Source organism: Callithrix jacchus, chromosome 11, assembly GCF_049354715.1.
Source record: "Callithrix jacchus isolate 240 chromosome 11, calJac240_pri, whole genome shotgun sequence".
Taxonomy (NCBI): Eukaryota; Metazoa; Chordata; class Mammalia; order Primates; family Cebidae; genus Callithrix; species Callithrix jacchus.
The window spans coordinates 110,445,168-110,454,085 of NC_133512.1; the positions used below are offsets into that span (position 1 = coordinate 110,445,168).

Here is an 8,918-nt window from a genome sequence, read left to right on the forward strand (position 1 = left end):
TCAGATATAAAAAGCTTATGGAGTTAGGAGTCTCCATCACCTATACTGACCTGTAAGAAATAACTGCTTAGAAAACAACGACTTTCTTCATTATTTTATTCCACTGCCTATATTACTCACTACTCCTTAATCATGTACTTTCTTAGGCTCCTATTTTGTGTCTACATATATTTTAAATTCATATTATGTTTTCTTACTCTCAGGAGAATAAAAATATAAAACAAATAGACTTACTGGATAGAAAGAGAAGGAGAGGAAAACATAATCTCTATCCTTCTTATGACCAGACAAAGCTTGCATCTCTCTCAAGGAAGGACTTCCTATCATGGTGTTAGCTGTCCCCGCAACTCAGACTAAAACTATTCCTCTACACAGCTTGAGGAAGCAGCTACCTGTTAGCTGCCTGATAAAAAAAGAAATCTATGAAATCTAACCCAAGTGCCTTTCAAACTGGATATGCTTTCTTTTCCTTCAATGGAAAGTATGAAAATAACTCAGAAAGGTTTGTTTCAGGTGTTCAACATCTTGAGCTCTCTCCAACACTGTCAAGAGTTTCTGAGTAGGTTGCCGTTTCTCAGTCTTCCCAGAATACAGACACACATCACTGCTCTTCTTCCCTGTCATTTCCTCTGCATCCCCACTCCCACATGACTAATTTCTTCCATTCCTTAATAGAAACCCCTGCCCACTCATTACCTTGCCTTCCTAACCCTTTTCTGTCATGTAGAACAACAATCCAAGGATGGAAATTGGTAGTTATATATGTAACTGTACATGCTTCACTTATTTCTCAAGAATATTTAGAGAAAGTATATAGTCCTTCTGCCCACCAGAAGAATGAACACCTGAACTTATTTCTTTCTGTGAGTGCAATCTCTTACATTCTTTTCCTGTAACATCCTTACCTCTCTGAAAACAGCATCTTGTTCTGACCCTGTCCTAATGTAATGCACCTCTATATTTTTCTCATACTCATCCCTTTAAAAAATTATCTAAATATCTGATATGTTTCCGCTTTCTTCCTTTTTTCCCTTATTCTTCAGTACCTTGGTGGTTTATTTGTATTTTTGTCCTTTAAAAATTATACATGCATACCTTACTTTCCAGAAACCCTTGAAGGCAGCAGTCCTTGATATTTCTTAGACTGGCTTGTTTCATAAAGATTTCTAAGAGTTCTTAGAGAGCCAGTGAGCCCTGTGATTTCTGATGATTGCTCAAGCAGTGGCAGAGCTGGAAGAATTGAACAAAACACAATACTCCCGAAGGAACCCAAAAGCTAATGCAAAACGCAATAGACTACTAGTTTCAAAAGAATCTTTACAATAATCTAGTCAAACCTCAGTACTTTGTGGAAGAGGACACTGCAGTTGCAAGATGATAAGTAGTTTACCAGAGGCCATACGCTAGTGTGTAGCAAGATTGAAAAAAGAAAACCAGACCCAAGTCTCCGGCTGCCACTTAGGTCCCTTCCTTTATTCTCTCCATTACAATCGCTTCACTCTTTTTAGAGTTCCAGAACTAAGCACAAATTACATGAACCCTCTCTCATTAATCCGGGGGTACAGATCGCTGGCATACATCAAGGGAGTTACTTTCCATGGAAAACAAGTCAGTCTGACAATGGTTCAGGAGCTCACAATTGCATTGTTTTTAAGAGCAAACTGCCTCTCTGTTCTGCCTTCTAAATTATAGGGAAGGGAATATCCAAGCTCCTAAAAACGTTTTAAATAGACTGCATCGAGTGGCATGCCAACTTTGAATAACTGTGCCATCCAGGAGAGCATTATCATCGTTCTGAAGGGCAGGGCTTCGGTATTAGTATCACAAGGGAGTTAACCACTCTCCGTGTCCTTACCTAACTTTTAGCTGAAGGGGGAGAAAGTCTCAAATTGCTTTCTCTTAATATCTTTACCAGTTTTATGCTTACCTAAACAAGGAACTCCTTATTCTGAGTAGTTCATGATAGCTGCTTGCAAGTAATTCTATTGGCTTTACGTAGCTGCTGTCTCCAGATTTATTTCAAGATTCAGATGTTGGGAAAAAGCAAGTAGAACAGAGGTGGGAGAAGAGGGGTTCTCCTTAACTAATTTTAACTTTGTCCCATGTTTATAGACTCCTTACTTCAGTAAAGGCACCTTTTCTTTTAGGAAATACAGACCTTGTTTACTTGGTACCTTATGCATTCTGTGATTGGTGCCTTTTTGTTTTGGTTTGGTTTTTTTGTTTGTTTTCTCAAAGTATTAGGAAGGGGGATTAATAAGAAGGATTTCTGGAGGGTGGAAGCAAGCAAGCATTGAACAATTTTAGACGTTCTTTTTATACAAACAAACTCAGTAAGAAACATTTGAGATAATCTCTTACATTTTTATTTGCCTGGGACACAAAGATTATCTCTCATCAGCAGGAGAGTCTCTAAAACTATATTGCTTTGGTTTAGATTAGGCTTGCCAGATAAAATACAGGATAGTCAATTAAATTTGAATTTAAGATAGAAAGCAAATAATACTTTTAGTATTTTAGTATCTGTTGTCCTAGCTATTTCATAAGGAATACATATCCTAAAAGATTCTTTGTTGTTTATCTAAAATTCAAATTTACTGGACAGCCTTCTAATTTTATTTACTAAATCTGGCAGCCCTAGTTCAAATATCAGTATTGAACTAAGTGTGGAGTCCTCTGCCTCTGGAATTTTAAAGAAGAAACTTGTCAAAATTGTTTAATACCATTAAAAAAAGAAAAACAGAATAAAGGAAAAATAATAAGGTACTATAGAAATTATATGCTCAAAATGTGGCTTCACTGTACAGATTGGAATTATCAATGGAATCAATGTAAGGTTTGAATTTACAAACCTAGCGGTTGGAAATTTTATCATTTATCACTGCAGTGGTGGTCAGTGTAAAAGCAAACAATTTCACGCACGTTTGAAGATAACTAAAAAGGGAGTATTTTATGGTTGTCAATCTTTGGGACACTGAATTATTGTAGCATTATGTTTATATCCAGGATAACTCACTTTTAGCAATATGATGTTAAATGAGTCTTTTATGTGTTCTGTGCCTCAGTTATTTCATTTTAAAATATGGGCTAACAATAGGGCCTCTTCCATAGGTTCCTTGTGGGGAGAACTGAATAATGCATATAAACTGCCAAGCTTAATGCTTGGCAAACAAGTGCTCAATAAGTAATAAAGACTGTTCTTCCACCTTCCTCTTCATCCTTCAGAACTATTTACCAAAATATTAAATGTAGAATTAAAATGTGGTTGATTCGACAATGAACTCCTACTTAACAATAAAATGAAATGGCACAGACAACAACAGCATTACAGGATACTGTGAATACAATTTTGAGCAAAAGTAGCCAGACGAATGAGAACACATTGTGTATTAGTGGCATGTTTAACATCAGGAATAGGCCACTTTTCATGTACTTGCTCTATACAATAAAAGTATCCACAGTAAATAATCATAAAGTAAGTGGAAAACAATAATTGACCAATGATAAACAAGGGAAATAGTAAAAATAAAAAAAATTAAAAATGTTAGTAAAAATATTTAAAAATAAATATTACTACACAAAAGGAAAAAATAAATAGTAGGTATACTTGGCTTGGCTTTATTTTTTTAATCTGCTTCATACATGTTTTCATAATTACATGAAAAAATTCTGAAAAAATACATTTACAAAAATGGTGACTGTGACTATCATTTTGTAGTGGCAGAGAGGGAGATTATTTCTTTTTTATTATACTTACTTTTAGGAAAGCATAATAATGAAACTATACAGAAATAAGAAGTCAATAATTATTTACTATATTTATTTCATTGAATATATATTTTTATTCATAATAATAAAACTACTTTCAAAAAGAGAGCACTCACTGTCTCCTCTCATTCACTTGGCTGAAACCACTTATTCAATATCAACAGCTGAACTCTGATGCTTTTGTATTAGCCTCATGGATCATGTGACCACACTTCCTGTGGTTGTGTTTCTCAGAGTGAGAAACAGGAGTGTGGAGAATGGGGTAAAGAAGTGATGAAAGAGAGAAGGTCAGAAAGAGTTAGAGGTCATTCTAGCTTATTATTTCAAAAATCTCTTTAACAAACATCAAAGCATAAAAATTGTGATGAAATAATTACATAAAAATTGAAACACATACATATTTTCCCAATCTTTAAATGTCTTCCCAATCTCTAAATGTTAGCTATTATTTTTATATCCCAAGTTCTGCATTTAGATTTGAGTAGCTTCTATCCCTTCAGGTAGAGTCAAAACTTTAATTTAGAGTGCCTTAGAGATTCCAATATGGATGGCTATCTTTGCATGATAATCACATGTTAACTTGACTTTGGATCCTTGCTCTTTCAAGAAGAATGGTTATCAACCATGATGGGGCATTATCACCTCCAACGGAGTATTTTAAATACCCAGATATCTGAGCTGCATGCAATCCCACTAGTTCAGAATCTCTGTGGGTGCACATTTGAAATGTTTATTTTTAAAAGTGTCATTTCTGTGCTGATGTATAGTAAGGGCTAAGCACTATTGCTCCAGGCAGAGGGACCTACGCTATGAAAGAAAGAGAAGTTGCCTTTGTATATTTCTAAACAAGCTACAACTGAGTGTTAGGTTTTTGGCAAAGTTAGCTTATGAGCACAAACTAGAAGTCTAATTATTCTTATAGCATCTTTACATCAGCAAAATAATGTCCCATGGATTGACCTTTTCTCAAATCAATTTTTTTTTCATTTAATTACATCTTTCATTCATAGGTATGATCTTTGAATTTTGCATACAGTAGGATCAATTTTTTTCATATAAATTTCAATGTTTGGGCTGGATTTTTGTTCCCTTAATTCTGAATTTCAAAGTTCATTAACAAATGTAACATTTATAAGGTTTTCTGGCTAAGAAACAACCAATATAGTTTTTATTTACAAGTCGATCTGCATAGAAACAAAGCTTTTCTTGTTTTATAAAATTATGGAAGGATAATCGATGTATAATGAACTAGATTGTACAGAGTCAAAGTAAACAATTTATTGAATTTTGACATCTGTATACACTTGTGACACCACCATCACAATAAATAATGTTATTACTCCCTAGTGTTTCCTTCTGCCCTCTTTAATCTATCTCTAGGCAACCGTTGGTCTGCTTTCTGTCCCTAAAAAATAGTTTCACTCTCTAGAATTTTAAAAATGTGGAATTATGGACAAATAGTTCGGTTTGACTTCTTTCATTCACCTTTTATTTAAGTCTCTTTTGAGTTTTTAATTAGTAATATCTAGCTTACCATACATATATAGATCATATAATTTTATTTAGATTTTTAACTGTTTCTCTTTTTAATATTTAAAAATGTTTTATTTCTATTTTAATTTCTAATAATAATACACATAAATAAAACAGATTATTTCGTATATTTGATATCTTATATCCCATGATCTTGAACTCACTAATTCTAGTAGTGTTTTAATGTAGAATATTAGAGATTTTCTACATGAACAATCATTGATCTTCAAATGAATGTGTAGTCTCTCATTTTAAATCTGCAAATTCTAATTTCTTTTTCTGCTTTGATTGCTTTGGCTAGAGTTTTTAGTAAGATAGCGAGTAAAAGTGGTGAGAGCATACATTCATGCTTTGTTCTTGATTTCAGGGAAATACATTCAGTCTGTCACTGTTTATGTAATTTTACTTGCATTTTTTTGTTTTTGTTTTTTGCATATGTGTTTCACAAGTTGAGAAAGTTCTCTTCCAACTTTGCTGACATTTTAACCTGTATGAATGTTGATGATTAAATGTTTTTCTTCCATCTGTTGAGATGATCAAACGTTTTTTTCTATTTATGATGATTTGGTAACTTACATTGAATAATTTTCAAATGTTGAACCAACCTTAGATTCCCCTAAACATACTATATGTTCTGTTTCTTGTTGCTTTATTTTTCTTTCTTTCTGATAGCATTTGGATTGATTTTATATCATAAGAGTTTATTTAATCTCCATTTCTAGGTTATTAGTCATATATCTTTAAAATTTTAATTTTTACCCTAAGGTTTACAATATGCATCTTTAATTTATTAGAATATATCTTTGAATATCACATGATTTTGCATGTAGCATAAGAATCTTACAGATTACTTTGCAGTTTATACATGTGATGACTGGGTTTTTTTAACTCATGTGTGAGATGTGCCTTTCTTAAATCCTGTGATGACATTAGTACATTACCCATTTGATGTGAAAAAAATTAAAGAGAAAAGAAAAAAAACAGATTTTTACAAATCACAGATTTCTCTCTCCTATTTATTGTGCTATTTTTATCATCTATGCTATTTTTTTCATAGTTATAAACTTAAAATACATTTAAGTTACCTACTTACATGTTAGGCAGTGAAATATCTTCTATTTGCCAGGCACGGAGGCTCGCACCTGTAATGCCAGCACTTTGAGGGTCCAAGGTGAGAGGTTCATTTGATTCCAGGAGTTAAAGACAAGCCTGGGCACCAAAGCAAGATCCTGTCTCTACAAAATATATAAAATATATTATTAATTAGGTATTGTGGTGTATTCCTACAGATTCAGCTACTTGGGAGGCAGAAAGATGGTTTGAGACTGGGAGTTCAAGGTTGCAGTGAGCTATGATTGTGCCACTGCACTTCAGCCTGGGCACCAAAGTGAGACACTGTCTCTGAAAACAATTTATTATATATATAGTTCTATTATATATACATATAATAGAATGTATATATAATAGAATATGTTTTACATCAATTAACATATTTTAGAACATCTTTTATATTTCCATTTATAATTAATCATTTTCGGAAATTTTTCTTTCTTTGTACAGAACTAATTTTTTTATTATTCTGATTTTTTTTTAATTTCTTAAAAAAAAAGAGATACATGTTCAGCACATGCTGGTTTGTTACATAGGTATATACCTGTGCCCTGGTAGTTTGCTGCACCTATTGACCTGCCCTCTAGGTTCCCTCCCCTCACCCCATACACTACTAGGCCCTGGAGTATGTTGTTCCCCTCTCTGTGTCCATGTGTTCTCTTCGTTCAACTCCCACTTACGAATGAGAACATGCGGTGTTTGGTTTTCTGTTCCTGTGTTAGTTTGCTGTCAGATCTAATGTGTTTTTTCTGATATTTCTGGTCTTCCTTAACACCATTTTAAAAAATGTTTCTTGTAGTGCAGGTCTGCAGGCAATGAATTATCAATTTTTGTTTGTCTAAAATTATCCTAATTTCTTTTGCATTTATTAAAGGTATTTTTACTATGCATAAAATTTGGGGTTCACAGTATTTTGCTTTAGTCATGGTGATCCTTTTACTTTGGGCTTGTAAAATTTTTTGACAAGAAGTCTGCTGAAATTCTCCCTTTTCTTCCTGTATATATCTTGTATCATTTAACCCTCTGAATGCCTTCAACATATTCTCTTTATCTGTTGGTTTTGAGCTGCTGGAACATGGCATGTTTAAGTGTGTATGTGTATTTTAGTTCATTTGATATTTATTCTGCTTGGAGTTCCCCAATTTTCTTATATCTGTAGTTTGGTGTATTTCATAATTTTTACAACAATTTTCAACAATTATTCTTTCAGATATTTTTTCTAACTCAGTCTTTGTCCTTTTCTTTTTGCATGGATTACATGTATGTATGTTAAAAACTTTGATATTGTTCAAGAACTTGGGATACTCTGTTTTTGTTTTTTACTTTCTTTTTTCCTTTGCTTATGTTTGAGTAATTTCTGTTAACAAATTTGTAAATTCACAGATTCTTTCCTGAGTTGCTTTGAGTTGGCTATCAAGTCTGTCAAGGTAAGTCTTCATCTCTGCTAACATGTTTTTTATTTCTAGCATTTTAAATTTTTTTTTTTTTTTTTTTTGAGACGGAGTTTCGCTGTTGTTACCCAGGCTGGAGTGCAATGGCACGATCTCGGCTCACCGCAACTTCCGCCTCCTGGGTTCAGGCAATTCTCCTGCCTCAGCCTCCTGAGTAGCTGGGATTACAGGGACGCGCCACTGTGCCCAGCTAATTTTTTTGTCTTTTTAGTAGAGACGGGTTTTCACCATGTTGACCAGGATGGTCTCGATCTCTTGACCTCGTGATCCACCCGCCTCGGCCTCCCAAAGTGCTAGGATTACAGGCTTGAGTCACCGCGCCTGGCCTAGCATTTTAAATTTTCTATGGGTTTAATTTTTTATTTCATTTCATTCCGTATTAACTTATTACATATACCTCATTGTTTAATTTTCTTAATAGCCTCTTTAAGGTTTGCAACGAACTTCACTAATGCATACCACCTCAGGTATAATGCAGAAACCATACAATAAGATATTTCTCTTGTTCTTCCAACTGCCATTGTACAACTGTCACATATTTTCAAAAATATTCTTTAAGATGAATGTATATTTACATAAATATATAAGAAACACTACAGAGATATACTGTGTAACATAAAGCCAGTTTCCCCCAATGGTAATATAGTGTAAAACTAGTACAATATCACAACCAGGACATTAACATTGGTATAGTCAAAAGACAGAACAGTTCATCACTACAACTGCCTTACTTTTCCCCATTCCCACTTTGCTCTGACACTTGACATGTTTTTAAAACCTGACTTTTTTTTTGGTATTTATTTTCTTAATGTATTTTTTTTATTGTACTTTGGGCTCTGGGGTACATATGCACTTCCTACATCCTGCAGGATTGTTGCAATAGGTACATATATGCCATGGTCGTTTGCTGTCTCCATCCACCCCTTCACCATCCCCTACATCAAGCATTTCTCCAGCTGTTATCCCTCCCCACCCACCTCTGTCCTTCCCCTCCCTCCCCTCCCCTCTACCCCCTCCACCTAGCCCTGTGAGTATTGTTCCCTTTCCGGTGCACAA

The 8,918-nt window shown here is 34.1% G+C and overlaps 1 non-coding gene across 1 annotated transcript; it reads left to right on the forward strand.

Annotated features, from left to right (window-relative positions):
• The first annotated feature begins 6,147 nt into the window (after positions 1-6,147).
• On the forward strand, positions 6,148-6,252 carry LOC118144019 (small nucleolar RNA U13). Its single transcript, XR_004728487.1, has one exon. It is a non-coding gene; the product is annotated as a small nucleolar RNA U13 (small nucleolar RNA).
• The last annotated feature ends 2,666 nt before the right edge of the window (positions 6,253-8,918 follow it).